Consider the following 27995-nt stretch of genomic DNA (forward strand, 5'->3'; position numbering starts at 1 on the left):
ACCCATGGAGCCATAAGTAGGGGAGTCATACCACTATATTCTCGCTGGCGGCATCCTCCTCTCTGCAATCCGCTCTTGTTAGCTCAGCCACCATCTTCTTGCTAGCCCCCATTTTTTCTGCTAGCGTAGCCACAGCAATTATATTAGTGGCCAATGGCTCACTGGTTACAGCTGACGGCCAACCAGCCACAGCTGATGGCCATCCAATCACAGTTGATGGCCATTAACTACCTGAGCCAGCACCTTTCTATGTGAGGCCGAGGGCCTGGAAACTGCTCTTTGGGGCTCTGTCCCCACAGTGTCCTGTGACTGTATATATTAAATTATAATTGACTCATTATTATTCAGCTTCAGGTGTACAGCGCAATGGTCAGGCACCTACACTGTCCATGAAGTGGACAATGAGTACCTTATCTTTGTATGTGCTTTTGTAAAATGTGTTTTGTGTGCATGTATTTTTCAATTATAAAAATAGCATGTTGTTACATAACCCATTCTGTTTGTTACCTTTAAAAATTAATAAACTTTATTTTTAAGCAGTTTTAGGTTTACAGAAAAATTTAGTGGACAATACAGAAAGATCTGACATATTTCTGCCCCACCCCTCATCTCCTATCATTATCATCTGCCTTAGTGATTAACCTTTGGACTTCCGGTGTCTTACAGATGAAGACGAGGGCAGAGCTGTGTGGTGAGGGAGACCTTTGACTTCCAATAAATAATAGTGCCTTTCTACAAATGGAAAAAACAGAGATGTCTTGGAATATGGAGATAGATACCATGAGACTCCAAACGCTTTCTACAAATAGGGGCTGGATTATCTAAATATTTCTTTTCCTTCTGATTTTAAAACTCTTGACTCATCATCAAAGAGAAAAAGAATAGAGGCCATTGCAAATGTAATAGTAAGATTCTAAGTTGTGTGACTTTCCTACTTGCAAGAACTAGTTTGAAAGTAAGATCTCAATTCAATTTTTTGAATTAAATCAGAAAAGAAAACTGCATCCAAGAGGAAGGGTCAGCAGCTGGAGAGAGATGACTGCAGTTCTTCATTGGTGACCGTTGCGGGAAGATGTCATTGGCCACTAAGATATCCACAGGAAAAGGAATTTCTGTCTCTGCCAAAGGAGCTATGGGGAAACGAGCACCCTCTACATTTCTGGTGAATGAGGGTAAATCCCTCTGAGAGGCATTTTGGCAGTATTTGCTAAATTTTCATATGCATCTACCCTGAGATCCAAGGGAATCCTGTTCAGTTTGGACTCAATCTAGAAATTACTTCTTCTCCAAAGGAACTGAACCGATAAATCTCACTGAAAACCTCAGTATGGGCAGAGCACAGAGATGCTGGCTGGAGACAGACACAAAGCTGTGAGAGTGCAGAAGGTGCCGCTCCCAGGCAGTGAGAAGCTGGGGGCAGGTTCAGCATAGTGGTCTTGAGGAAAGCTAAGGTCCCGTAGCCATGGTCTGGGGAGATGTCTTAGCAAAATCTGAACTGTAAGCAATAGCAAATGCAGATTTTGAGAATTCGTTTAACTCATTTGTAAGGCCAGGAGTTGTTCCTGGGCAAACTGCTGTGTAGCAAGAACAGAGTGTGTTATTCGGAGGAGGATCCGTAAAGCCTGGATAATATAAGGAGTGAGATCCAGTTGAGAACAGAAATGTGTCCTGAGAGTTGCCTAAGAATTTCCACCATTTCTTTAGTGGAGTCGTTGAAAGATGACACAGAATGCCCCTGCACAGTATTTGATCTGTATAGTGTCAGGGGTGGGTATAATTAGTGAACTGCATGCGTTTTCTTTTACACTGTGATTCAGTCAGTTTCAATTAATCTTTGTATTGTTTTTATAAAGCCCCAAGCTAAAGAACCCCTCCAGTATTGTTATAGATACAGATCAGGGCTGGGTGGACCCGAATGATAGCTGCAGTCAGTTGCAGGTATGAGGTGACCAGGTGGACCGTGGCCCCGGCAGTGTGGTTGGTGCCTGAGGGTCTTGACCATGTGTGTAGCCCATCCCAGTGGCAACAGGCAGGAAGTAAGGTCCATCATGGTGATTTTGGTCCCACAGGAAAGGAGCACTGTATGTTTAGTCTGTTATGTCCCAAAAGGCAAGGAAGTACATATGTATTATAGAAATAGTTTCATATAACAAGTAACTTTTAAGTTTTTATGCTCTAAAGCAGTATGTTTCTAACATTACTATGTACCAGAATTGCCGAGAATGCTATTAAAACACAGATTGCTGGGCCCCACCCTCAGAGATTCTGATTCAATAGGTCTGGAATGGACCCCAAGAATTTGCATGGTAAGCTTCCGTTATCTGGAACATCCAGGTACATATCTCATTGCTCATGATAATGAACTTAAAACGTAAGATTAAGTTATTGCCAAGTGACATGGAAAGCAGGCTGCTCAGTACAACCAGCCTTACATCCTTTCCTGCACCGAAGGTTTCTATGATAACTCTACTTCCTCCATCCTCTCACAACACCCATCTCCAAATTGGAAACTAAAATGAGGATTTCACTCTTCTCTGTTATTAATTTCCCTTTTCTCTTTACTTGCTGGTGCTAATACATGTAAAAAGAATAGGGAATGATATATGGCAATATATAATTGCGCAATTGTATTTTAGGAGTTCAAAGAAAGGGGTAAGAAAAGAAGTGGTGGCATTGAAATGTAAGCTTGACCTTGACAGAAGGGTGGCATTTGGCAAGGCAGACAGGAGACAGCAAACATTGCAGACCAAGGCCGCATCTCGGGCAAAAGCCCAGAGGCAGCACTAGGAAAGAGACGGGCTTGAGAGAGAGGTGTGTGCTGGAGAGAACTAAGGAAGAAGAGTAAATAGATTGGGTGGGGCGAGGCGGCCAGGCTGAGTTCCAAGTGGAGGTAGTAAGAGCTGTGCAGCTGTTGCAAGTTTGACAGCGAGTAAAGCCCTGCTTCAGGCCGAGTAGTTAGGTGATGGAGTGTACAGGATGGCTTGACAGTGGAGGTCACCCAGCAGGTTGTTCTGGAAATTCAAATCTGTATAAGCCAGCACTAGACTCCTTATTACCCGAAATACGTCTACTTCAGGATCTAAGATGTCCCGAGATCTGAGACACCTCAGTGTGTGGCGAGTTGGGCCACGTCGTGTTCTGCTCACTTTCTTGATGTAAACTTCCTAAAAAATCACTTTTATTTACTTTCAATACTTGCATGTAACTGTGCAAACTGATTTTAAATTAACCTTTATCTTTTGAAGCTGTAAACTCTACTCTTCCCACTTCACAATGTCGGTTGTTTTCAAATTAGCCTTTAATCTCTTTGTATGACCTCACTCTCATCCCTCTACGTTTTTTCTTTCCTACCTCAATAATCTTTTCTCCTCATTTGATAATCTAAACCTAAATTATCTTTACATTCTTTCCCCACCTGGCTTAGCTTAGAGGTAATCGTTTTCTTTTGCCTGATGATCCAACTCACTACAATATACAGTGACAGATTTTTTCCCCTAATGTTGCCTCCACTTATGTCATATGTGATTCATAGATCATCTCAGAATAAAAATAGGATATTTTCTTTGTTTGAATAAGAGAATACGAGCACTGTCCCCTATGATACACGTAAACCACATGTCCCTAGTTCATAGAGATGAAATAGCCCGTGTACCCCAGTCTTCACCAGCAAAATGTGGAGCACCAGGCCTCAGATCCTTCACAGAAGCTTTAGGGTGTCTGCTTCCGGGGGCGTCCTCTGGCTCCCAGCATCCTCATTTGCCCTCCTGCTGTCAGCCGGGTGGTTTAATTCCCTGCACACCCCCCTCACTCCCAACACAGACATGTTCAGGCTTGCTCCTTAATTCCATTCTTAATGGCTCTCAGGCCACCTTATTCTCCCTGCTCACCCTCTTCCTGGGCCCCAAGGCAGATGTGCTCTTTGTTCTGTGGTTTTCAGGGGCTCTGGTCTTTATTACTGCCCCTTTTCAGGAACAAAGCGCCAGCCCAGAAGCGGGGCTGAGCTGTAGTCACAGGGACCTCACTGTACTGCCTCCGTGCCATCCTGCTTTGATCTCCTCCAACGGACTGCCGTCAGGCATGTGCGCCTCAACTCTCCTCTTAGAGAACAAACAGAATCATGAATTTATTGCAAGATTTATATCGCTGATCTCATAAACTTTGGGCACTTTCATCATGGTTTCCACAACTATAAAATGTTGTCTTTGGGTAATTTGGAAATGATGGTGAGGTGTTGTGGAGGCTAAAAAAATAATTAATACTTTTCCTTCCACCTTTGAAGTTCTTCTAGCTGGGCTAATAATCAAATTAACAGAGACAGATTAACAGGCAGAAATCAAATTTTAATAAATGTACTTGGGGAATTCACATAAGCATGAAAATTCCAAAGACAATGAGGCAACATTGGGTGTATATGACATTTTTGGACAAAGGAGAAAGGTGGGGGGACAGGGTATTAGATTTCAGAAGGGAGAATGGGTGATTTACAGGTAGTTGAGGAAGAGGGGAACATACATGGCAGGAAAATTCTTGCTGGGCAACTCAGAAACAATGGGGAACAGGGGTATCTAGCTAACAGGCCCCTGCCTGCAGCTCTGCTATTTACCACACTTCATTCAAATCAGGCTAAGGCGCACATCTTAAGATTGCCTTCTTGCAGCAGGCTTTTCCATCTGAATCTCTTGGGCAGGAAAGGTGGGAGAGTCAGTATACTTTCCCATTCCTCCTGTTTCTTACCCCCCTCTTTAGATGCTATATACATGGCCTCAATGCATCCAGAAATGGAGTCTCTGAGGTTCTTGTTTAAAACCAGCTGTAGCTCTCAGCACCCAAATTCTATCAAAATGTCTAAATTTCCAATGTATACGAACTAGATCCCATTAATTCATTCAAAATATATTTTTTGAGCATCTACTCTGTCCCAGGCATTATTATCAGTACATTATTATCAGTAGAAGTGAGCAAAGTCAGACAAAATCTCTGATCTCAATGAATGCATGTATAAACAAGTAATTTCAGACAGTGATATGTGCAGTGAGGAAAACAATACAATACGACAGAGACAGTGGTGGAGATGGTGAAGGAGGCCGTCCAGCTGCAGAGGTGACACTGAGCTGAGGCCCCTATGACAAGAAAGAGGCAGCTATGAAAACCCTAGGAAAAGAACACCCTATGGAGGAGGAAGAAGAGTAAGGGTAAAACCTATATTGAAAGTGGAGGGGAGAGTGAGCCTGGAGTTTACCATAAATGAGGGAGGGGAGAGAAGGGAGTGATGGGGGATGAGATAAGAGGCAGGCAGGGGTCATGACAGTCATGAGCCTGGGAGGCCTGGGTTTTATCTGAGTGCTATAGGAAGCCAACGCAGAGTTTAACCAGTGGAAGATTACGATGCGATGTAATTTTTTGTTTTCTTATTGGTGGTTTTTAAAATTAAGAGGTAATTCATATAACATGTCACCATTTTAAAATACACAATTCATTGGTTTTTAGCTCATAATGAGTGCAACCATTGCCACTAATTCCAGAACATTTCTATCACTCCAAAAATAAACCCCGAATCTGTGAGCAGTTACTTCCCTTGCTCCTTTCCTCAGTCCTTGGTAAAAAATAATCTGTTTTTGGTCCCTATGGATTTGCCTATTCTGGACATTTCACATAAATGGAATCATACAGCCTATTGTGTCTTGCTTCTGCCATTTAGCATAATGTTTTCAAAGTCATTTGTATTTGTAGCATGTAACACTACTTCATTCCTTTCATGGCAAAATAATATCCCATTGTATGCATATACTACATTTTGCTTATCCATTCATCTGTTAATGAACATTTGGGCTGTTTCACTTTTTGACTTTTATGAATAATGCTGTTATTCATTTGTGTATAAGTTCTTATATGAATATAAGCTTAAGTTTCTCTCGGGCATATATCTACGAGTAGAGTTGCTAAGTCACACGGTTAACTCTAGGTTTAACTTTTGAAGAACTGCCAAATTTATTTCCAAAGTGGCTACAACATTTTATATTCCCGCCAGCAATGTATGAGGATTCCACTTTCTCTACATCCTTTCAACACTTGTTATTTTCTGTTTTTGTGATTATAGCCTCCCTAGTAGGTGTGAAGTATCTTATTGTGATTTTGACTTGCATTTCCCTAATGACTAATAATGTTGAGAATCATTTCATATGCTTATTTGTGTATCTGCGTTGGAGAAATGTCTGTCCAAGTCCTTTGTACCTTTTTTACTTGGGTGTTGATCTTATTGAGTGGGAAAAGTTCTTCACATAGTCAGGATACCTGGCCTTTATCAGACATACAATTTGCAAAAACTTCCTCCCAGTCTATGAGTTATCTTTTCACTTTCTTGATAGTGTTCTTTTACCTTAAGTAAGTTTTTAGAAGCTCATTCTGGCAGCTATATGGCAGAGGGACTGTTGGTGGGGATAAGAATGGTGGCCGAGAGATGAGTTAGGAACTATTGTAGTGATTCAGGCAAGAGATGATTATGGCTTGAGTGGTAAACAAGGGTCTGGCTTTAAATTATTATTGCCAGCGCTAAGCAGGTAGTGTTAGATCGGCTGTCTGAAATTTTGTTCCACTTTATATTGTTTTGAGCCCAAGGGAGAAAATTGTGATAAAAGTACCATTTATATGACTTGTTTACAGAGTCAAGAACCAGCCCTACTATGTGACTTCAAATGGCTCTGGATTTGTTATACAAGTTCTAACCATGGTTTTAGATTTTGGACACCCAAATTGCAAATCTCCCACAAAAAGATGGTAAAATTTATTAATAAACTCATACACAGGAATAGAACTCTTAAGAAAAGAAACCATTTTCTTAGGTTGAGGTAGAAAAACAACTCAAAGGCCTGTTCCTAGACTCTCCATCCCCAGCAATAAAGTTTCCTCAGCAAATCAAGGAGGAATTGGAGTAATGTAAAAGTTATGTGTCAGCCTGACTGTATGAGTAAAGGAAGTGGAATAATGAAATTAAAAAATTGGAAAAAAAAAAAAAGAAAAAAAGGAAGACAAGATGATTTGCTGGTGGGACAGTAAACTTCTCTTAGGAAACTCTCTAAGTCCATTCAGGCTGTTATAATAAAATACCATAGACTAGGTGGCTTATAAACAACAGAAATTTATTTCTCACTGTTCTGGAAGCTGGGAAGTCCCATATTAACACGCAGGCAGATTCAGTGTCTGGTGAGAGCCCACTTCCTGGTTCATAGACAGCTGTCTTCTCACTGTAACCTCATGTGGTGGAAGTGACAGGGAACTCTGTGGAGTCTCTTTATAAAAGGACTAATCCCATTTATGAGGGCTCCACCCTCATGACCTAATCAACCCCCACAGACCCTATCTCCAAATACCATCTCATTGGGGGTTAGGATTTAACATGAATTTGGGAAGGGCACAGACATTCTGTCCGTAGTAGAAACAGAATGAGTGCTTAGTGGAGAGACTAGACCTATAGGGAGATCTTAGAGACCAGAGTGGAACAGGAAGTGTACTCAGGCTGTGGGGACAGAGCCAGGAGTGCAGTTTCCAGGCTCTCAGCCTCACGTGGAAAGGTGCTGGCTCAGGTAGTAAATGGCCATCAACTGTGATTAGATGGCCATCAGCTGTGGCTAGTTGGCCGTCAGCTGTAACCAGTGAGCCATTGGCCACTAATATAACTGCCGTGGCTACGCTAGCAGAAAATGGGGGCTAGCAAGAAGATGGTGTCTGAGCTAGCAAGTATGGATTGCAGTTAGCAAGTGGGGTTGGTTGGTCGGCACAGAAGTGGATGGCAGGTTGAGGATCGTGTGGCTCCTGCTTCCTGTGTCTCCAACCCAGCTGCCACCGAGACTATAGCGGTATGACTCCCCTACCTATGGTTCCGTGGGTGTTCCTTTTTGGCCTCACCATATCCTGCGTTCTTATGTGGGGAGCAGGAGCTGAGACCCCGCAGGCCGCCCCGCATGACACAGGCCTAATTGTTCATCAAGAGGGTACTAGAAAAGGTAAAGACATTTTGGCTATTACTAGTGCAGGCGTAAGTAACTGGGCCCATTAAAAAAACAGTGAAAAGATGTTAAGACCTCTGACTGACGTCACCCTGCCTGCCTGCAAGAAGCCAGATCCAGGAGCAAACTGAGAGCCTCTTCTGAAAGGAGTAGATGAAGAATCCACAGTAAGAGCAATTGGGGAACAATCTTTTGAAGACTGGGGTAGTTATACCAAGTGGCCACAAAGAAGCTGGACAGACCCGAGAGGGGAAAACCAGGAAGAAAAGCACAAAATACTCAAGTAATTGTTATCTGGGTTAGATTCAGAGACAGTTATTGCAGGTGGCAAGCAGGTTTTGCCTGTGCCTTGAGGGCACGTGCCGGAGAAATGAATGGAATTGGCACTCTGAGGGAAGGCACAGCAGAGATGGGAAATGAGAACGGAGAGCCAGACAGAACAATAATCAACTGAGTCTAGGCCCAGATTGGATGTTGGTTTGGCGCGATAATATCTTCCAGGTGGGACTATCCAACATGAGGAGAAGAAAGTGGCCAGCACTGATTTGACCAGTGTAGCTTTTAGTAGCCTTAGAATTTATTGATTTCATGTATCTCACTAACGTGGACCTCTACACATCAAACACCTAGAGGAAGATACTACGTAGATAATCTATTTTCTGGGTCAGAAGGCAAAGAGAAAATAAAAGGAAGGCCCTCAATTCCAGCTGTATGTGTGTTGGAAAAGGAAAGTAATCAATTTAAGTAGGTTAAACTTTTAGAAATTCAACTGAGTCATTGTGGAAGGAGCAGGGGAACAGCAGAAGGGAATGAAACATCAGAGGCACAGTACTTCAGTTAAAGATGTTCCAGAAATACATGCTATTCAAGAACTGGAATATTCAAAAGTGGGGGAAAGACAGGGGCTCAAGGAGCCCATTGGAGAGCAATAGATTCGCACAGACCATGAGAAACACAAGCCCTGAAGCATCCATAGTAACTCTGTTCAGGAATCTAAGAGCAATTCTTCATCTGAATCAAATATGACAACTAGGGGAAAATCTCTCTCCTAGGCAGAATTTATAGTTCTAAGCAATTTCCTAGCAAGCGGCAACGGAAGTCCCCTGTGTGGCCCAGGGCCAAAGAGGCCTCTTGTGGGTGGATGAGGCCCACACTCAGTGCAGCACGGGATGCCCGAAACATGGCGCTCAAAGAGAAAATGGAAAATTAGAGATGTAAATAAATAGAAAGGCAGGAGCACATCAGGTAAAGCCTGGTTATCTGGGTTGCCACCAACACAAATTCTAACTTTACAAGATTATAATGTCTCAAATGCTGTCTTAGAAAGAAGGCTATGGGCACATCCCCAGTACCAAACGCTCCCCGCCACCACCCCACCATATGTAGACACATGGTGTCAAAATTAACTACTAGATGGGAGATTGATCCTGATTCAGTGTAAATTCAGAGACTGTGGGCTTCAAATAACTAGCCTGGTCTCACTGGCACATGAAGAGGTTAAAAGAAGGTGTTTTGTTGGTCTTACCTCCTGTCATGCCGGGCGTCAGGGGTGTCTCAGCTCCCGCTCCCCACATAAGAACGCAGGATATGGTGAGGCCAAAAAGGAACATCCACGGAGCCATAGATAGGGGAGTCATACCACTATATTCTCGCTGCCGGCTGGGTTGGAGACACAGGAAGCAGGATCCACACTAACCGCAACCTGCTGTCCGCTTCTCTGCCAACCAACCAACCTCCCTTGCTAGCTGCAATCCGCCGTGCTAACTGCAATCCGTGCTTCCTAGCTCAGCCACCATCCTCTTGCTAGCCCCTATTTTCTGCTAGCGTAGCCACAGCAGTTATATTAGTGGCCAATGGCTCACTGGTTACAGCTGACGGCCAACTAGCCACAGCTGATGGCCATCCAATCACAGTTGATGGCCATTTACTACCTGAGCCAGCACCTTTCCACATGAGGCCGAGAGCCTGGAAACTGCACTCCTGGCTCCGTCCCCACACCTCCTTTCATCCAATACCCCTGAATCTCTAGTAGGGTCTTTGGTGACACTAACTCTAGTCTCTGGACACATGATTGTACTTGTGATAACAAGATTGAGTTGTTTTCCAGATTTGGTGGGTTGGGTGCCAGTGCTGTGATGGTCCTTTGCATTCTGGTAAGCCTTGGAGCCCCTATACACGGGACATGCTGGAGAAGCATTCAGAATGCACCCTGAAGGACCTATATCCATTCCATAGAAGATGTAGGTCTTCCACTAAAGACACCTGAGTTCTACCTGGTAGCAAAGACCCTTCTAGCTGAGAGGGGACAGAAATAAGAAATTGAAGAAGATAAAGTTTGGACTTTAATTTTTGGATCTTTAATTCACCAGTGCAAGAGAATATGATTTTGAACTTTAATTCTTTTGACCTCTAAGATCTTTGGACTAATTTGCATGGAATTTAATTTTTAACTCTAATTTCCTCCCAGGAAAAATCCATTAAAAAAGCAGTTAATATTCAAATTTGTGACTCTGTATGGATGGCATTTTTATGATTGGAATATGTTTATGTTGTTATTTTATCTCATTGCCAAACCTTTGATGAGCTATGTTGAACAATGTGGCTGGACATGGTTTAAAAAGGGTAACAGAGGAAGGCCTTCTAGCCTCGGATGCAGGCTTTAGAATTAGTTTAATTAATGTGTTATTCTGACCCACTTTAGGACCTCCTGGAGTTAAAAATAAAACACTGCCCACCAGTATCCCAGGAAAGCCATGGTTGGTGTTGGGAGAATAATCTTTTGACAGTGGGACCAGAATTGCCCAGGTAGATTTTTAACCTTGCCTCCCAAGGAGGGCAGCCACACCACTAGTTAATGGTTAATCTTAATGGGGTAAAAGAACAAGAATCTGGGGAATGTTGGAGGAGGGGAATCTTCTTTTCGGTGACTTCTTGGTAACCTTCCTGGTCTTTCCTCATCATCACTCACTCTTCCCAGAGCTTGTTAGGCAGTGCTGGATGATGCCAGCAGGCTCCTCCACCCTTTACCCTCTTCTTCCTGTTGGAGATCTGCCTGCCTGCTGCACTTATGGATTCTGCCTGTTCCTCCCTCCATGCTGTAAGTATTACAGGGGCAGGCACTGCACCCTGCACAGGGAGGTCTGCAGTGGCCCCCACAGCCTGGGAGTGGTAGGAAGCCTGTCTAGCTGTGGGTTTATAATATTAGGATCCGTTCACTTGCAGGTAGAACAAGCTGTCAGTATTAGCTTGTGGGGACAGAGCCAGGAGTGCAGTTTCCAGGCTCTCAGCCTCACGTGGAAAGGTGCTGGCTCAGGTAGTAAATGGCCATCAACTGTGATTGGATGGCCATCAGCTGTGGCTAGTTGGCCATCAGCTGTAACCAGTGAGCCATTGGCCACTAATATAACTGCTGTGGCTACCCTAGCAGAAAAATGGGGGCTAGCAAGAAGATGGTGGCTGAGCTAGCAAGCGCGGATTGCAGAGAGGCGGATGCCTCCAGCGAGAATATAGTGGTATGACTCCCCCATCTATGGCTCCGTGGGTGTACCTTTTTGGCCTCACCATATCCTGTGTTCTTATGTGGGGAGCAGGACCAGAGGCCCTGCGTGACTCCCCACACGACATAGCTCTACTACTAATAAAGGTGATATTTTGATCTCTGCTTGTGTGACTTCTGAATCCACCTTTCAGTTGTTTCTTAAATTGGCCTGGGAACAGAAGTGTCAATTTAACTCTGACTGTTAGAATGACAATAAATTTTGGAGGTAGAGCTGACAGGGCTTGCTGATTAATTAGGTGTGGGGTATGAAGGAAAATGACAAATCAAAGATGATTCCTAGGTTTCTGGCTTGAGTGACTAGGTAAATAGTGGTGCTACTTAATGGCTTAGAAGCCCTAATTCTGAGACCAGAAATATACATGTGGTGATGCATACATGACTAGTGTGTTGCGGGAGGCTGTACATGATGTGGTGGAGGGCGGGCAGGCACTACACATATAGTGAGAAGGACTTACCGTGTTTCTCCGAAAATAAGACCTGGCCGGACCATCAGCTCTAATGTGTCTTTTGGAGCAAAAATTAATATAAGACCCGGTGTTACATTACATTAAAATAAGACTGGGTCTTATATTAATTTTTGCTCCAAAAGACGCATTCCAGCTGATGGTCCGGCCAGGTCTTACTTTTGGGGAAACACGGTAGTAGGGGAGGGATGGCTTGAAGGCCAGGAGAGTAGGAGGCCATTAATGTAGTTCGGATTTAGTACAGTTAAGAGATAAGGACCTCAAGTACGGTCCTGGGAATAGACAAAGGGGAATTAATCAGGAGACATTTAGGAGGTAGAAGAAATAGAATTTGGTGACTAGTTGGGTAGAGGAGACTAGAGCAACTCCAAGGTTTCACGTTTATGAACTTGCCCATCTAAGTTAAATATTTGGTAGTGACAAAAATATGTTAATTTTTATAGATTCTGCCATTTTAAATAGGACAATTCTTTTAGCCACAGTAAAGGCACGCAGGGCATAGGGAGAGAACAATGGAAGGATTAACTTCTCCAGATCCTGAGTCTCCTATTCAAATAAAAAAAAAAGAAAAAATGATCCAAAACCCTTAAAAGCAGCAGCTAAGATTAATCCTTTTGGTTACAGTGGTCTTTTTAGACGTGATGCACTGTATCGGGGGTTAGCAAAGTTTTTTCTAGTAGGAGCCAGAGAGTAAATATTTTAAGCTTTGTGGACCATGTGGTCACTGCTGTAACTACTCAGCTTTGCTGCTGCTGAGCAAAAGGAGCCACAGACAATGATGAGCATGGCTAGGCCCAGTAACACCGCGTAGGAAACAGAGGGTGGGCTGGATCGGGCTCACAGGCCACGGCCAAGGTTTGCCGACCTCTGCAATTTACATAATCTTTTACATGTATCAACTCTTAGTAGGTGGCATTGGCTCATCCCAAGACTAGTTAAAAAAGAGGACCGTGCAATGTTGCACAAGGCTGGGAGGAAAGTGGGGCTGATTTGATTGATAAGGTCCTAAATTATAGTAGCAAGGGGAGTATGAGGCTCATATATGGACCTGTTCAGGGCTATTGGCAGGAGATTAACAATCTGATGCAACATGTCTGAATTTTTAATTGGATGGCCAAAGCAGAGAAGATTAAAAAAAAAGAAAAAGGAAAGAAACAAACAACCAAATCACTGCAGCCCATGTCCCTCTCACCACATCTCCACCCTCAAGATATAAACCTTCCATCTTCTCCCACCCAGCAGCAGGAACAGGTTGAAACAAGAAAGGCTGTGACTCGTACGCTGTGGAAAGGAAATGAGAGAATTTCCAGTACACAGGAGTAAGACAAAGGCTTGCGAATGTTGGGGAAAGGTCGCTGCTGGAGATGGAAGGTGGGGACCACATGGAGGAAGAAAAGACGTGGAAGCCCAGTGAGGGTAGAAGAGGAGAGGGTGGTGCGATGAGAGACGAGGGGTCTATGAGAAGACTTTCCACGGCCAAGGAAACCTGTGGGGGAATACCTTCACGGTCTGGTCAGTCAGGCCTGTGCTCATGGACCAGCTCAGAGATGAATCAGTTCAACAAGGGCACTGGTCAACTTTTCCTCTGCTGGACTCACAGTGTGGAATCTGTCCGCAGGAATGCTTCAGTTAAGAATTATTTGACACCCCCCACTTCTAAGTGTGTGTGTGTGTGTGTGTGTGTGTGTGTGTGTGTGTTCGCTCAGCCAAGGATACTAGTCAATGGCAGATATGAGAGACATTGAAGGACATAAATGAAAACAAGCCAAGAGAATTCTGATGCGATGTTAGTCTTCTGATCATAAAACCACAGAACTGGAAAGAACTATGAAAGAGTGAGTATCTGACCCGGTCTTCTGCCCTTAGCAAAGTCAGTCTTTCTTAATGGTGTGCCTGACAGAAGACCAGGCATTCTCCCTCAATAATCCATTCCAGTATGTTTTATTCTGGCAGTCTGGAAGTTTTCCCTTATGTCCGATAGAAATCTCTCCAATGTTAATCCCATTTTCTCTTATTTGATATTCTGTGCTATGGACAGAACAAAGCAAAAAACCCCAACTCTTTCAAAAACCCTTTACAATCTTTAAGACATAGCAGAGGATCATTTATTAGGGCACTTGAACATTGGAAACATTCGAACAACAGAATGACGGTTCTCCCTGCCAGTGTTGGCCCAGTGGCCCGGGTCACTCAGTGCAGACCAGGTGGTGCACATTATAATGGACAAATAGAAAATAACCTTGTCAGTGACGATTTCAGGAGAAAGGTCATCACACAGATTATGAAATAAACGTCATTTACTACTGAGCAGAAAAAAAAAACCACTGTTGTACAAGCTAAAATAGAGATTTGAAAAGGAAAAGAACTGCAAAAGCAAGCAGACACTGATGAATCTCTTCAAACGAGTCTTGCATTGACATCTTTAGTTTTGCCAGAAGCAATTCCCACAAATCCTGTTAGCAATTTCCTCACACTTCTCTCTGCAGACAATCAAGAATTTCATAATAAATAAATATTGTTTTCTTTTTTTGTTATTGCATACCACTTTTGGGGGGATTAAAGAAATGAATATACATCACAAATTCTATTTTTTTATAGTGTGAGCAGCATAACCTATTTGTTGTGTTTAAGATCATTAACTATTTAAGGTTTTCCATAATGTGTTACATTTTTGTTGTTGTTTTGACTTTCAGGTAAACCCAGATAGTTATCTTTACTTGGTGCAAAATGACAGCAAATTCTTTTTTTTTTTTTTGGTGGGGGGGGGGGGGAGAAGGGGAACAGGACTTTATTGGGGAACAGTGTGTACTTCCAGGTCTTTTGTCCAAGTCAAGTTGTTGTCCTTTCAATCTTAGCTGTGGAGGATGCCGTTCAGCTTCAAGTTGTTGTCCTTTCAGTCTTAGTTGTGGAGGGCGCAGCTCAGCTCCAGGTCCAGTTGCCGTTGCTAGTTGCAGGGGGCACAGCCCACCATCCCTTGCGGGAGTCGAACTGGCAACCTTGTGGTTGAGGATGTGCTCCAACCAACTGAGCCATCCGGGAGGCAGCTCAGCTCAAGGTGCCGTGTTCAATCTTAGTTGCAGGGGGCACAGCCCACCATCCCTTGTGGGACTTGAGGAGTTGAACTGGCAACCTTGTGGTTGACAGCCCACTGGCCCATGTGGGAATCGAACCGGCAGCCTTCGGAGTTAGGAGCATGGAGCTCTAACCGCCTGAGCCACCGGGCTGGCCCAACAGCAAATTCTTAATCCATTCTTTTTTGATTTGCTTTTACGAGACAAAATGTTCTCAATCATACAAGGCTTTTAAATGGATATATTTTTGTATTTTGATCATTAAACACATCCTATTTTAGATACCACTGTGTAGCAATCAGGCTACATTAGGCTGTGCCATGGTAACAAATTAACTCCCCAATCTCAGTGGCCTAACATATTTCCTGCTCACAGTACATGTCCTATTTGGATCACTGAGGAGCTCTCTTCCAGAGTCTCTCAAGTACCTGGGCTGATGGGGAAGCTGGCATCTTGTAGCCGCATTGTCTGGAACTCGAGGACCCCCAAGGCTGCTGCAGCAGAAGAACTGCAGGGTCACACAGCAACTCTTCAATGCTTTGCCCAGAAATGACATTCAGGACATTCACCTGATAAAAGGTCTTTTATTTGATCACGGTGTTCTTCTGAAGTTTAGAATGGTCTTATTTTTAGTTATGTTGATATAGGAGATGAGCCCCCAAATGATGTAGGAATATTTCAGTGAGTCCCCAAATGATGTGGGGAATTTCTGTGAGTGCTGGGATCATGTCTCGTGAAACTGAAGTATGGAAGCACAGACCAACGGAGAGGTGAGGAGTTGTACAAAAGGAGAGTTTATTAAAAGCAAAGGGTCAGAGCTCCAGAGCGGGAGGGGGTTCCCGGATGGGATGCCCCCTGACTGAGGCAAAAGCTCTTACTTTTATACCTTGCCTTGTCTGTTTGGGGAAGGGGACCTGGCACCTTCTAATGGAATTTGTCTATTAGGTTTGTTCTGTTTGCCCAACCTGAAGGGATTAGCAAAATAACCCATCCCTACCTATCAGATCTGTTCCGTTTATCCAGCCAAAAGGGATTTATGAGATAATTTATTAACATCAAGATGCTGTTACATTTTGTCCTGGAGTGAAGGAATTATTTTCAAAACCTGAAGTTTCATGATAAGACTGTCTTTTGTTTATTTTACTAGGGACCTCCCTGTTTACCTAACAACATGCTAACTCACCTGTCTCAATGTCACCCCTCATTCATCTTTTCGTAGGTGAATTCCAGTTTTGTTAGCCTTTCCTGTTGGCATTCTGAGAGGTAGACAGACAGATCAACTCTGGGTCATGAAAATGAGAAGGGACTTATTAAGGGAGATTAGCAAGTCCAGGTAGTCATTGGAAAGGCCGGAGGAACAGGTTCTAGGGTGAGTTACCACCAAGCCTAGACCAAACTGTCTTCGTTGCAATGGGGAAGCTACTGGTCCCCCTGAAGTCCTCAGAACCATGACATTGAAGCCACCTGTGCTAGCAGAATGGGTATCTGAACAATGTCTGTTCTTCAGGTATTTCTGACAGGTGCAATGGAGAGCCAGAAACTGAATTATAGGATCTCACCCTATAGACTCAGGCAGAGGGTAGGGAGACTAGGAAATATTACATTTTAGAATTCTGGAAGACAAAATTCACACTGTGGGGAACTTGTGGGGTGGTTTTTTCCAAGAGATTTGGGATGCCATGAATAACAGATGTTTACTATATTTTCTTTTCTAACACTCATTTTCTTTGTACTTGCAATTTTTTTTCTGTTACAGAAGTGATATAACTAGAGATAAGAAAGAAGCACTAGTATTGCCACCACCTTAACACAGCTACTGTTGTTATTTTGGTATATTTCCTTTTTGCTCTTTTTCTGTGCAGAATTCTCCTGTATAAAATTATGTGACAATGAACACTGATCTCCTAGTGAAATATTAGAACACAAACATTTCCCCTCATGTTGCCACATTATCTTTACGATCATGAATTTTAATGGCTGTGCAATATTGCAACAGTTGGAATGGCTTTACTGTGTAAATTTACTATGTAAATATAACATTGCGATGCAAGTCAATAGGTATCACTTCTGATTACAATTGTAAACTGATTCTTTCATTTGTGCTGCAATTACATCAACATCTTGATTTTCCAGTTACATCAATACCTTATTTTCCAGTTTTCATCAAGATGTGTGACCTCATAGAGACACAGTCCAAGACTCAGTGTAGATAGGGAAAGAAATGTGAAAATTTCAGGCAATTGTTTCATTTAAGTACAAAAACATAACCTTCACTCTTTAAAAAACAGACTTTTAGTAGGTATCATCCATGCCGACCGTTAGTCTTGCTTTACATAATGCCAGGTCATTTTTTAAAATTCCAGAAAACTGTTCCATTATTCATTTGCTTGTGTCATCATAAATGTAATGTAGTTTTTAACTATTATATACAGCAAAATCAAATTTTGTTGAACTATATACCTGCCCCCAAAAGAAAAAACTACACACCCTATAACCTTAAGGAAAATCTATCAATACTTATATATTGAGCCCTCACTCTTCCAAAGAATTCTGCTGGGCCCTGTGTGAACAACACAATGGTGTATAACATTTGACTCCTGCTAAGGAGAGGTTTCAAATCTCTGATCAGGAACTTTTTTTCCAAAGCAGCACTATGTTGTATTGCCTTTTTTTTTTTTTTAATTAAAGTTTATTGGGGTGACAAGTGTCAGTAAAGTTACATAGGTTTCAGGTGTACAATTCTGTAATACGTCATCTATAAATCACATTGTGTGTTCACCACCCAGAGTCAGTTCTCCTTCCATCACCATATCTTTGTGTATTGCCTTTTAACTTTTATTTAAAGGCGCTAAAAGAACATTGGACTAATAATCAAAAGCACTGTGATTTTTGACAAGTGAAGGGAACCAAAATTTTGCCACCCTGAAGTTACCTTTTTGGGTTAGTGTTATTAAGCCATTTATTAAGAAACAACTCAGAAAGCACCATTGTGCCTTCCCCCTTTCCTGCCAGAGAGATTCAGCTAGAAAAGCCTGCATCAGGAAGGAAATCTTAGGAGGTTGGCCATAGCCTAATTTGAATTAAATATGATAAATAAGAGCCCTTCAGGCAGGGGCCTGTTAGTTAGATACCAGTGTCCCACTGTTTCTGAGTTGCCTAACAAGAATTTACCTGCCATGTGTGTTCCCCTCTTCCTCAACTACCTGTAAGTTGCCCATTCTCACTTCTGAAATCTAATACCCTGTCCCCTCACCTTTTCTCCTTTGTCCAAAAATGTCATATACACCCAACGTTGCCTCATTGTCTTTGGAGTTTTCATGCTTATGTGACCCCATAGGCATGTATAAAAATTTTTATTTTCTCCTGTTCACCTGTCTTTGTTAATTAGCTCAATTAGAAGAACTTCAAAGATGGGAGGAAAAGTATTAATTATTTTTTAGCACACACACAAGTTATCCAAATTCTGTAGGCCTGTTTCCTTATCTGTAAAGAGAAGTTTTTAGACTGGGTGAGAGCTCAGATTTCTCATTGCTAACATCCTAAAAATAGATGAAATACTCCACAGGATTCCAGTGGTTCTCTATCAAAACAAGAATAATACATATATATGTCATATGTTTATATTTATATACACACATACATATACGAGTGTATGTCCACATGGTACTTGCTTTGAGAAAACTTATAAAATGGGTATCCTGTATAAAATGCATGAACTACTAATGTAACCTTAAAATCTATTGTGAAAAGAGCAATTACTCCTTAAGAGTCATCTATAGCGCTGGCAGAAGTCTTGATCTGCTCCAATTCTGTGAAAGTGCTAATGAACCGCTAGTCAAGATTCTCTCAAAAAAGATCACTTAGGTACAGGATTTAGGCAAAAGAGGATAGTTACTATTTTTAAGTGCCTAATGGAAGGCCAGCCAATGAATAAGGTACTTTTCAAATGAAATCTCATTTAATCCTCACGGCAGCCCTATGAGGGTGACATTGTTATTCGTCTTACAGACAAGAAGGCTGAGATTTGGGAGGTTAAGTAATGTGTCCAGAGCCATCCAGCCAGCAAGGGACAGAGCCAGTTTTCCAACCCAGGTCTGTCTGACTCCAAAGTCCATGCTCTTTCCATCCCAACTTATTTTGTAGACCTCTCTCACTGGACTTAATACTGATATTCCCCTTATGATAATAATCATATCTTATTTGAATTAATTTCTCACATCCTGATGTGGTCAAAACCAGCAAATTTTCCAAATAAAGTTTAAAATATAGTCTTAATTAAAATCTAGTCTTATTTAAACACACACACACACACACACACACACACACACACACACACACACTGGCGTTAGTAGAAAGCATCATTATTTAGGTCATAAATAATTTCCTTTATATTGTCTTTCACATGATGTAAAGAAGACCTTCCCCCCTTAACCCATACCTCAAGGACATTCGAGTCAAAGTTTCTGAGTCTCAGTCATTCACAGATAAACCTCAGAGTAGTTTCATTTGAAGGATTCCTCATTTGCAATCATTAGTACTTAGCATGTAACTACACTATCAGGCTTGCAAAGCCTTTTACAATTATTGTCTAATAAATACTTCCAACAGCTTCTGGGGAAGACCAATATTTTACAGAAAAGCAAAATGAGATGTAGATATGTTAATTTACTTGGTCAGAGTGACACATGACTTTCCATGGATACAGCCAAGGGAAAGCTGAAGCAGTCTTCCATTATTAGGCCAGAAATTCTGCTCCTTAAATAACATTTAACAGTTGCATTGATCCTATGATTGCAGAAAGCCCATCTTACTTTGCAAATGAATCAGTGATAGAGGTACCTTAAAAAAAATCTGGAGTTCTCAATTTACTACTACCTCAAATTGATTTAGCTTATTTTCCAGTTACCTTTCAACTATTAGCCCTTGACTTAATTGATAAAAAGCTGCTTTACTTTACTTCATTGTTATCTTTAATTTTTGCCTTGTTTTCAAAATGAGAGACACAATGCCATTTTATGCACTGTAGACTTCCTAACCACCATTTCGGCCTGCTCTTTTAAATTCCGGTATTAACGTAAGGCGAAAATGAGAAGTGTGAGAGAGAAGTTGCTGTTCTCCCCATAAACAGAAGTCCTCCTGTATTTGACTTCCAGCCAGATACACCTGAACATAGGTCCCTGTTGTTAAATCAATATTTTCTAATTCATTTTACTGCTCACTCTTGGCAAGAGGAGCTTTTGTCTTTTAACCTTTCTGATGACTAAGTTGAATGTGTCTTTGGTTTAGATGAAAAATTCATACAGTTAAGAGAAGGCAGTAAATCTTTGCTGTATGGCTAATAAATAAGACTGTGGTATTTTATATTTGATTTCATGATGCTTTGAATTTGTAGTTAATAAGCAGACTCTCTAGCATCACATTATAAATGAAATGCCAACTTTATTTAAAATTTTATGTTAGGTCATATGACAATTTGACAATAATTTTGATAGCTACAAGGGAAATGAAACACCAGCAGAATTTATTTGAGAAACTGTCATCCTGTAAATTTAGAATCAGAAAAATAAAACCCTAATAACAGAAGCATTAGTATGTTTTATTAGGTAAACTCTGAACAATAATCTTTAGCTCGATTTATTGGTAATTTTACAGATAGGTATTTATTAATTTCTCTGAAGTATAACTTAGAAATTTTAGAAGAAGGATAATATCATTACTTGACAAATACTGGCAGCCTCTTTCGCAATTGATTTTTCTCTGAACTGCCCTTTAAGGATGTTTTCTTAAAATTAATTATGATGATATTTTAACCAGTCTTATTTAATCTTCTGAATAATTTACCTCTTTAAAAATATTTATGTAAAGTCAGGTCTCTTGGGAAATACAGAATAAGTGGAAATAAATTTAGGCAGTTGGGAAACTTAACATATATATTTGAAATATACATAAACATAAATTCAAGTATTTCTGTGATGAATTTTATTGAATTAATTGGGAAATAAATAGAATTAGTACAATGGTGTTTCTGCTACCCTATTAGTTAAGTGACTCATTTCTTGACAAAGGGAGTGAACTGTCTACATGAGATAGTTACTGGCCTGGGACCCAGAATGATTGGGTCGAAATCTGGCTCTGTTGACAATGAATCACTAATGTCTGGTATTGGGGCCTCACCCATTAAATGCTATAATGCCTTTTTTTAGACTCAAGTGGATGGTGAAGAATGTTTTGTCAAGTACCCATAAAATACTTTGAAGGTGACAAGTCCTGACTGTTATTAGATCATAATATACAGAGTAGACAGATATTTTAAAAACTGCTAACTCATTACTGTTATGCTTGAATGAATTTCCTAGCATTGGGAAACTTACTTAGCTAAATATAGAGTCCAGTTGCTGGCATTCGGAGGAAAACTGCTATGTTAGATTCACCGAGCAGTAGCATGCCAGTGTCTAATGTGGCGTGGATATAGAATTACACCCTCTATTTGACTTTACTTATTGTGGTGTCTTTCAAACTGGTCCTATGGAGAGGTCATGATTTTAACTTCAAATTATTTATTTTAATATTACTTCTACTCCCATCCAGTCCTTAAGGGCAGGGAGGTATTTGCTTGGACCCAATCACAGAAATGTAAGTGGTTCCACTACATATTGGTCTTGCTATGACTCTTTTATGACCAATGCTCTGGTTATTGTGTCACTGATTGTTGGGGGCTCCAGTTTTTAACTGACTTGGTTATGTGGATTTTACTGTCTTCCCAACAGGTGACAATCCTGGGAATGACTTTTCCTCTCTAAACCACCTGCTACAGAAATACCTTTGTTAATACCGCAGCCCTTCTCAGAATCTCCAAAGGAACAAACATAAGGCCTCAAAATCCTGAATATTAGCAGGTACATAAAATTATCTGATCATTAAAGTCTCTTATAGGACCAAAATGTTGTAATTCTGCAATTTAATGGGGAGGGGGAGGGAAACACACCAAAAAAACCACTCTCCCAGCAGTTTCTCCTTACCCCACCCAGGATGGCACGGAGGCTGCCCTGCTGCTGCCTCGCCGTTTCTTCACTGTCCCATGAGGATGCAGGTGTTGAGGAGAGACCTGGGAGCAAACAGTAAGGCTGCCCACAGAGACAAAACACGGGAGGGGCCGAGGCAGGAAGAAGTTTGATTTCCATGTGGGAGAAAGCCCGGGCCCTGGGCTGGGGCGAGGCAGTGAGGCACCTGGCTTGCAACATTTAAAGAGGCATCCTTTCTCAGGGGCAGCCTGAGAGCGAGTGCCCCCTGGAATTTGGTACCCCAGGAGCCCAGCCCTGGGAAAAAGTCTTAACAAACCTGTGCCAGGGAGAAAAATCACCAGCCACGATCCTGGGAATCTCCAAGCTGGCAGTGTGAGTGGAGAAGCTAATCAAATCAAACCAAGAGCGAGACACTTCTTTGTTTTAGGTTGTGTACTGTCTCTGACCTCAGGGCACTAAATTCCAGTAGTTTCACAACCCTGATGGCCCCCCACTAATTTCCTGCTCTCTCAAGAGCACCACAAAGAGGAAGGGATAATTAATTTTAGGGGTCACTATGGAGATAGTGGAGAAGAAATAAGGTGTATGGGGGGGAGGTGGTGGAGAAGAAAGAAAGGTCAGAATGAATTCTGTACGTCACGGGGCTCCTTCCAAGTTAACACTCCCTCTGCTGGGCTGGGTGTGGGCGCCTGACGGGCACCTCCCTGCCAGATGGCCTTAAAGCCCTAGCTGCGCTTTGAGAAACCCTTTCACCCTTTTGGTAGTCAATGCTCCCCTTTGCACAGAGTAGAGGGCCGCCAGACCCGTTTTCACTTCACAAAACTGAACTTCAAAATCTATAACTGCACTTAAATTTCTAGTTCAAGCTTCCATGCTGCCTGATAGCAGAAATATAGTCAGTAGATCATAGATAAGCTTACTTCTGGGTTTTTCCATAATTTCTGCTAAAGTCCATGAATTCAGAATTTCCCCCCTCCCCTGGATCTCCCCAGAGTGGCACCTGAGTTCTAGGGGAGGGTGGGCGGGTGGATGGTGGGGTGGGTGGGAGGGGGGTAAAATGTTGGGTTCCTGGCCACCAACACCCTCCAGGCTGGAACTTGCTGCTTCTGTCCACATCCCCTTGGTCACTAGTCACCCGTCCGGCACCTGCAGCAACCTTATCGGAGGACCATGGTGATTCTCCCTGAGCTACCCCTCACCCCCTCAGGGACCGGGAAACTGCTGTCCTTGTGCCACTCTGGACACTAGGGATGTGGGGACTTGGCGGCTGTCTCAGCCACATCTGGCTGCCACTTCTACCCTTTCCTGTTTCCCTGGCCCCACCTGAGAGGTGAGCACAGGTACCTCAGCTCTCAGATCCCCAAATCTACCTGAGGATTCTACCAGCTACTGTGGCTCCTCCTCTGTCCCCCACCCCTGGGGACTGGGCCAAATCGTAAGTCACTCTGTTTATACGAACTCCATTCTCTTTAGCTTCTAGAATGATCTAGCACTACACTGTCCAGTATCACAGACATTAGTCACATGGGGGCGGGGGTTAATGTAAGTGATATTATACTAACTGTACTATTTTTGAGTTTGTTTTTTTTCCCTTAATAATACCTATTAGTAAGCTTTCCCTATAAATGGACACCTATTTCATTATTATTATTTTGGTGTGTGTGTGCTGCACAGTATTACATGGTTTGGGGACATTCTTTATTTACCCTGTCTCTTTGTATCAACCAGAATAAGCTAGGCTGTGCAACAGCAACAGGCAGAATCTTGGTAGTTTATGTAAAGAACTGTTTATTTTCATGCTCATGCTACCTGTCCATTGTGAGTTGACTGAAAGCCCTGCATTGTGTGTGTGTGTGTGTGTGTGTGTGTACACGTGTTTCTGTACTTCCTAATCTGCTCCATTTAAAAAATTGTTTTTTATTCATGATTTTTGGCTCTTTTTGCCCATTTTCTCTTCTATGTCGAATTTCAATTAGCTTGTTACGTTTCATGAAGAACTCACATTTTAACTCTGGTTTTTCTCCTTAAAGCCCTCTTCTCCCTCTGCTCAGTAAATGGCATCACTATCCTCCCAGTTGTTTAGTCAAAAAACCTAAGAGTTATCTTGGGCTCTCTCTCTCTCACTCACATCTAATCTAATCCATGAGTAAGTCTGGTGGCTGCTGCCTTTAAATTATAACTTGAATCTGATCACACACACAAATGTATTTGCTGGTAATGGCGATATGACCTCATTTTAAAAAATCTGCCTATATATCCCACCCCTCTTTGCAGAGCAGCAGCCAGGAAAAGGTTGGGTGCTTGATGACGTCAGATGCCCCAGGTAGGGACTGCCTTCTTGTAGATTCTTCAGGTGTGAGCAAAATAAAACCTCTAATTTATTTAACCCACTGGGTGTGTTTTGGTGTCTATTGCTTGAAACCAAAAACAATTCGTAACAAATAGGGGGCTTTTAAATCAATAGTATTGGGAAAATGTACTATACATTTGGGAGCAGATACATTGTTCATAAAGAAATTTCAGACAGATTTAAGCTCTACACCTAAAAAGCAGAATAAAAATATCAGACCATCCATAAGATGAAGTAGTTATTCATACTATTTGTCAAACAGATCTGGTTTGCTTCCTTTCTGGGCACAGAGTGGAACTGTACTTCTTGCCTCCTTGTGGTTACAGGGGGTCATGAAGCTGATTCTGGCCAATGAGTTGTGAGCAGAAGTGGTAAGTGCACTTCCGGCCCAGAGCACTGAATTGACTATGTAAGAGCCCTCATCTACCACCTCCCTCCCCCTTACCCTCTGGTAACCACTAAACTATTGCCTGTGTCTATGAGTGGTAGATGAGGGTAAAGGGGATCACACATATGGTGATAGAAGGAGATCTGACTCTGGGTGGTGAACACACAATGTGATTTATAGATGATGTAATACAGAATTGTACACCTGAAATCTGTGTAACTTTACTAACAATTGTCATCCCAATAAAACCGAATTTTTTAAAAAAAAGAGCCTTTAGAGCTCTCTTTCCTCTACACCACGGTGACCAGCAGTATTCCTGGTAGTGGCTGCTCCACTAGCCGGGCCCCAGAATGAGAAAAGAAACTGCATCTTGTTTGTTTATATATATATATATCTCCCTCCCCGCCCCCTTGCATTTCAATGAAAACTTAATAGCAGGACTCTGTGGCATTCAACACCATACTTCCAATGTTTAAAACAGTAACTGAGTCATAATCAAATGTTCCATAATTATTTGTTACTGATTGATTTTGATTGGGGCTGAATTTAACTTACCGATTAAATTGGGACTGAATTGGGATTTTTACAATACTATCTCTCTTCCTTACTTGATTATTTAAAAAAAAATTAGCAGTAAAAAATTACTGTTTTCTTCACACTTACCTTGCACATATGTTGTTGAGTTTATCTCCAGATACTTTACAGCTCTTATTGCTGCTGAGAATGGAATCTTTCTCAGTTATCACAGGCTAAGAGGAAGGCTACTTATCTCTGAGTGTGGATCTTGTGTCTGACCACACAGGAAGTCTTGATTCGTCATCCAGCTCTCGGGGTTTTCTGGATAAACAATCATGCCATCTGCAAATTTTCTTGCCTTTCCTTCTGTCTTGGGACTCTTGGTGACTGTCTTATATTTTGGGGCTCCCTAAATGTTATTTGAATTAATATTTCTATAAATTTATTTGTGGAAATATTTACTATACTACAAATTTACTTATTTGATATTCTGGATCACAGCTGAGAGAATAAGTCCCTCCTCTTTCCTTAATGAAAATTATGTTTGTTATTCCAGTGGGTTACGTTAGATAGGGGGTTATGACGAGCCGGTCACGATAGGGTTCTGAAGACCACTCACATGTGGGAGAGAAAATTATTAGTAAACATCTGGGGATGAGCTGGGGACAAACTTGGTCAGGTGATCACACTGGCTGACATTGGCCAGTTAGTGCATAAACGTGACCTGAGGGAATGGAGACACTCTTCAAACCACAAATGGGAGCTCGGGTGGATAGATGACACAGAGAGGATATCAAGAGTCTGTTCAGGCATCTTTCTGCCCAAACCCCTAGAGAAGTAGCACCCTTGAGGAGGAATATTTTGATGGAAGAGAAAATTATGGTTTCCATGAAAGGCACCCACAATCTATACTCTTCAAGAAAGGTCCAATTCTTCCTGGAGCATAACTGGTGGCCTGTGCCATTAATCAGCATGACTCACTGGGGCTTACACCACATTGCCTCCCTGGGAAGGCTGATCTAAGACTGAGTCACAGATTCTTCCACTAGGCTTCTCAGTAGCCTCTGCGCCCATTACCTGACACAGTGCTTGGCACATGGCAATTAATAAGTATCTATCTAATTGCTGGCATAAAGATATTTTCTGAATGAATACATCTGAGTTCTGTCAACTCATGAAATTTAAAAAAATAAAAAACTTCCATACTGAATTCAAGAGAAAGCCACAATCTATAATCTTTCTGTGAACTTTAGATGTTCCTTACTTCTGAAGAGTTACATTTCATACTGAGATTTCTGTAAATATTTTCATGCAAGCTTATGTGTGTATTTTAGACTTGGCAAGTATCCAGTAAAAAATTAGTGGAGCAAGATGTCCCAATACATAGCTGGATAGAAAATTGACAGAGCATGCAGAGTGGGCAGTAATGAGAAGCCCATACTCAACAACCAAGAAGTTTTCAATGGTTCAAAAAGGCTTTGTCCTGAAAGTTAGATTCCAAGGGTTAGGGATGCTTGTTTTAGAAACAGTATGACAAAGGTGAGTCGGCTACCTATTTTAGGAAGGGATTGGAGTGCAAGAAACCTAGTTACCAGACTTGGGTGTCACAGTCAGGATGGGGACTTACTAAAAAAAAGGCAAAAAATAAAAAATAGACGTTAGTTTTAAAAGGCAGTTGCCTAGTTGTTAAAATTTGGACACTTATTGTTAGGTTAATGGTTAGGATGACTCTGTACTGAGTTGAAGTAAGGAGACTTGGAGCTGCTTAAAAACTTGGTGTCTCAGATCAGTTAATTGAGACTACAGTTAACTTCCAAAATAGGATCAAGTGGCCTCCACTATGGGGTGGAAGGATTCTGATACCAGCAATTGAGAATGGCCAATGTGGTACTATGTCCCTCCTCACTCATAATAGGCTGTATTAGGTTTCTCCAGAGAAATAGAACCGATATAGATGTAGACATGTAGAAAGAGATTTACTATGAGGGATTGACTCAGGCAATTATGGAGGCCGAGCAGTCCCACAACCTGCTGTCTGCAAGCTGGAGGCTCAGGAAATCTGGTGGTGTAGCTTCAGTCCAAACCCAAAGGCCTGAGAACCAAGGGAGCCAGTGGTATAAGACTCGGCCTGAACCCGAAGGCCCAAGAACAAGGAGCACCGACGTCCAAGGGCAGGAGAAGATGGGTGTGTCGGCTTAAGCAGAGAGCGAATTCACCCTTCCTTTACCTTTTTCTTCCACCAGGCCCGCAGGGAGTTGGATGATGCCCACCTGCATTGGGGAGGATCATCTTCTTGACTCATTTCACTGATTCAAATGCTAATCTCTTCCAGACAGACTCTCGCAAACATACCCAGAAGTCATGTTTTGCCATCTCTCGGGGCATCCCTTAGTTCAGTCAAGTTGACACATAACATTAATCACCACACAGACGTTGTTAATGGACCACAGTGCTCGTTCTCATGAAGCCGAGACACAACGTTATGCTCCCTCTCAAAAAAGCTGCTAATCAGAAGTAAATCTCCTTTAGCCAGAAAATATAAATCCACCTGCTGTCCCTACAACCAATAATAACAGCTACCGTTTACTGAGTGTGTGCCATGTGTCATGTACCAGGCTGTGT

General features: G+C 42.0%; 2 long non-coding RNA genes across 7 annotated transcripts in view; one reads left to right on the forward strand and one right to left on the reverse strand.

Moving 5' to 3' along the window:
* LOC109447520 (uncharacterized) overlaps positions 1-27995 on the reverse strand; it is an 83317-nt gene that overhangs the window by 28600 nt on the left and 26722 nt on the right. Inside the window, exon 3 of one of the 3 annotated variants that reach the window (XR_016019799.1) lies at positions 14109-14506. The exons of the other annotated variants lie outside the window; for them this stretch is intronic. This is a non-coding gene — a long non-coding RNA (uncharacterized LOC109447520). Of the gene's footprint in view, positions 1-14108; positions 14507-27995 lie in introns of those variants that run through there. 3 annotated transcript variants of the gene reach the window in all.
* Positions 10971-27990, forward strand: LOC109447521 (uncharacterized). Of its 4 annotated transcripts, XR_012494601.2 has the most exons (6): positions 10971-11100; positions 21865-21993; positions 22126-22215; positions 24394-24442; positions 24796-24840; positions 27617-27990. It is a non-coding gene; the product is annotated as an uncharacterized LOC109447521 (long non-coding RNA). The 4 variants fall into 4 exon arrangements; XR_012494600.2 differs by having other exon boundaries at positions 21865-22215; XR_016019805.1 differs by lacking the exon at positions 24796-24840 and having other exon boundaries at positions 21865-22215.

The sequence above is a fragment of the Rhinolophus sinicus genome, chromosome 17, assembly GCF_057876585.1.
Source record: "Rhinolophus sinicus isolate RSI-liver-muscle chromosome 17, RSI-T2T, whole genome shotgun sequence".
Taxonomy (NCBI): domain Eukaryota; kingdom Metazoa; phylum Chordata; class Mammalia; order Chiroptera; family Rhinolophidae; genus Rhinolophus; species Rhinolophus sinicus.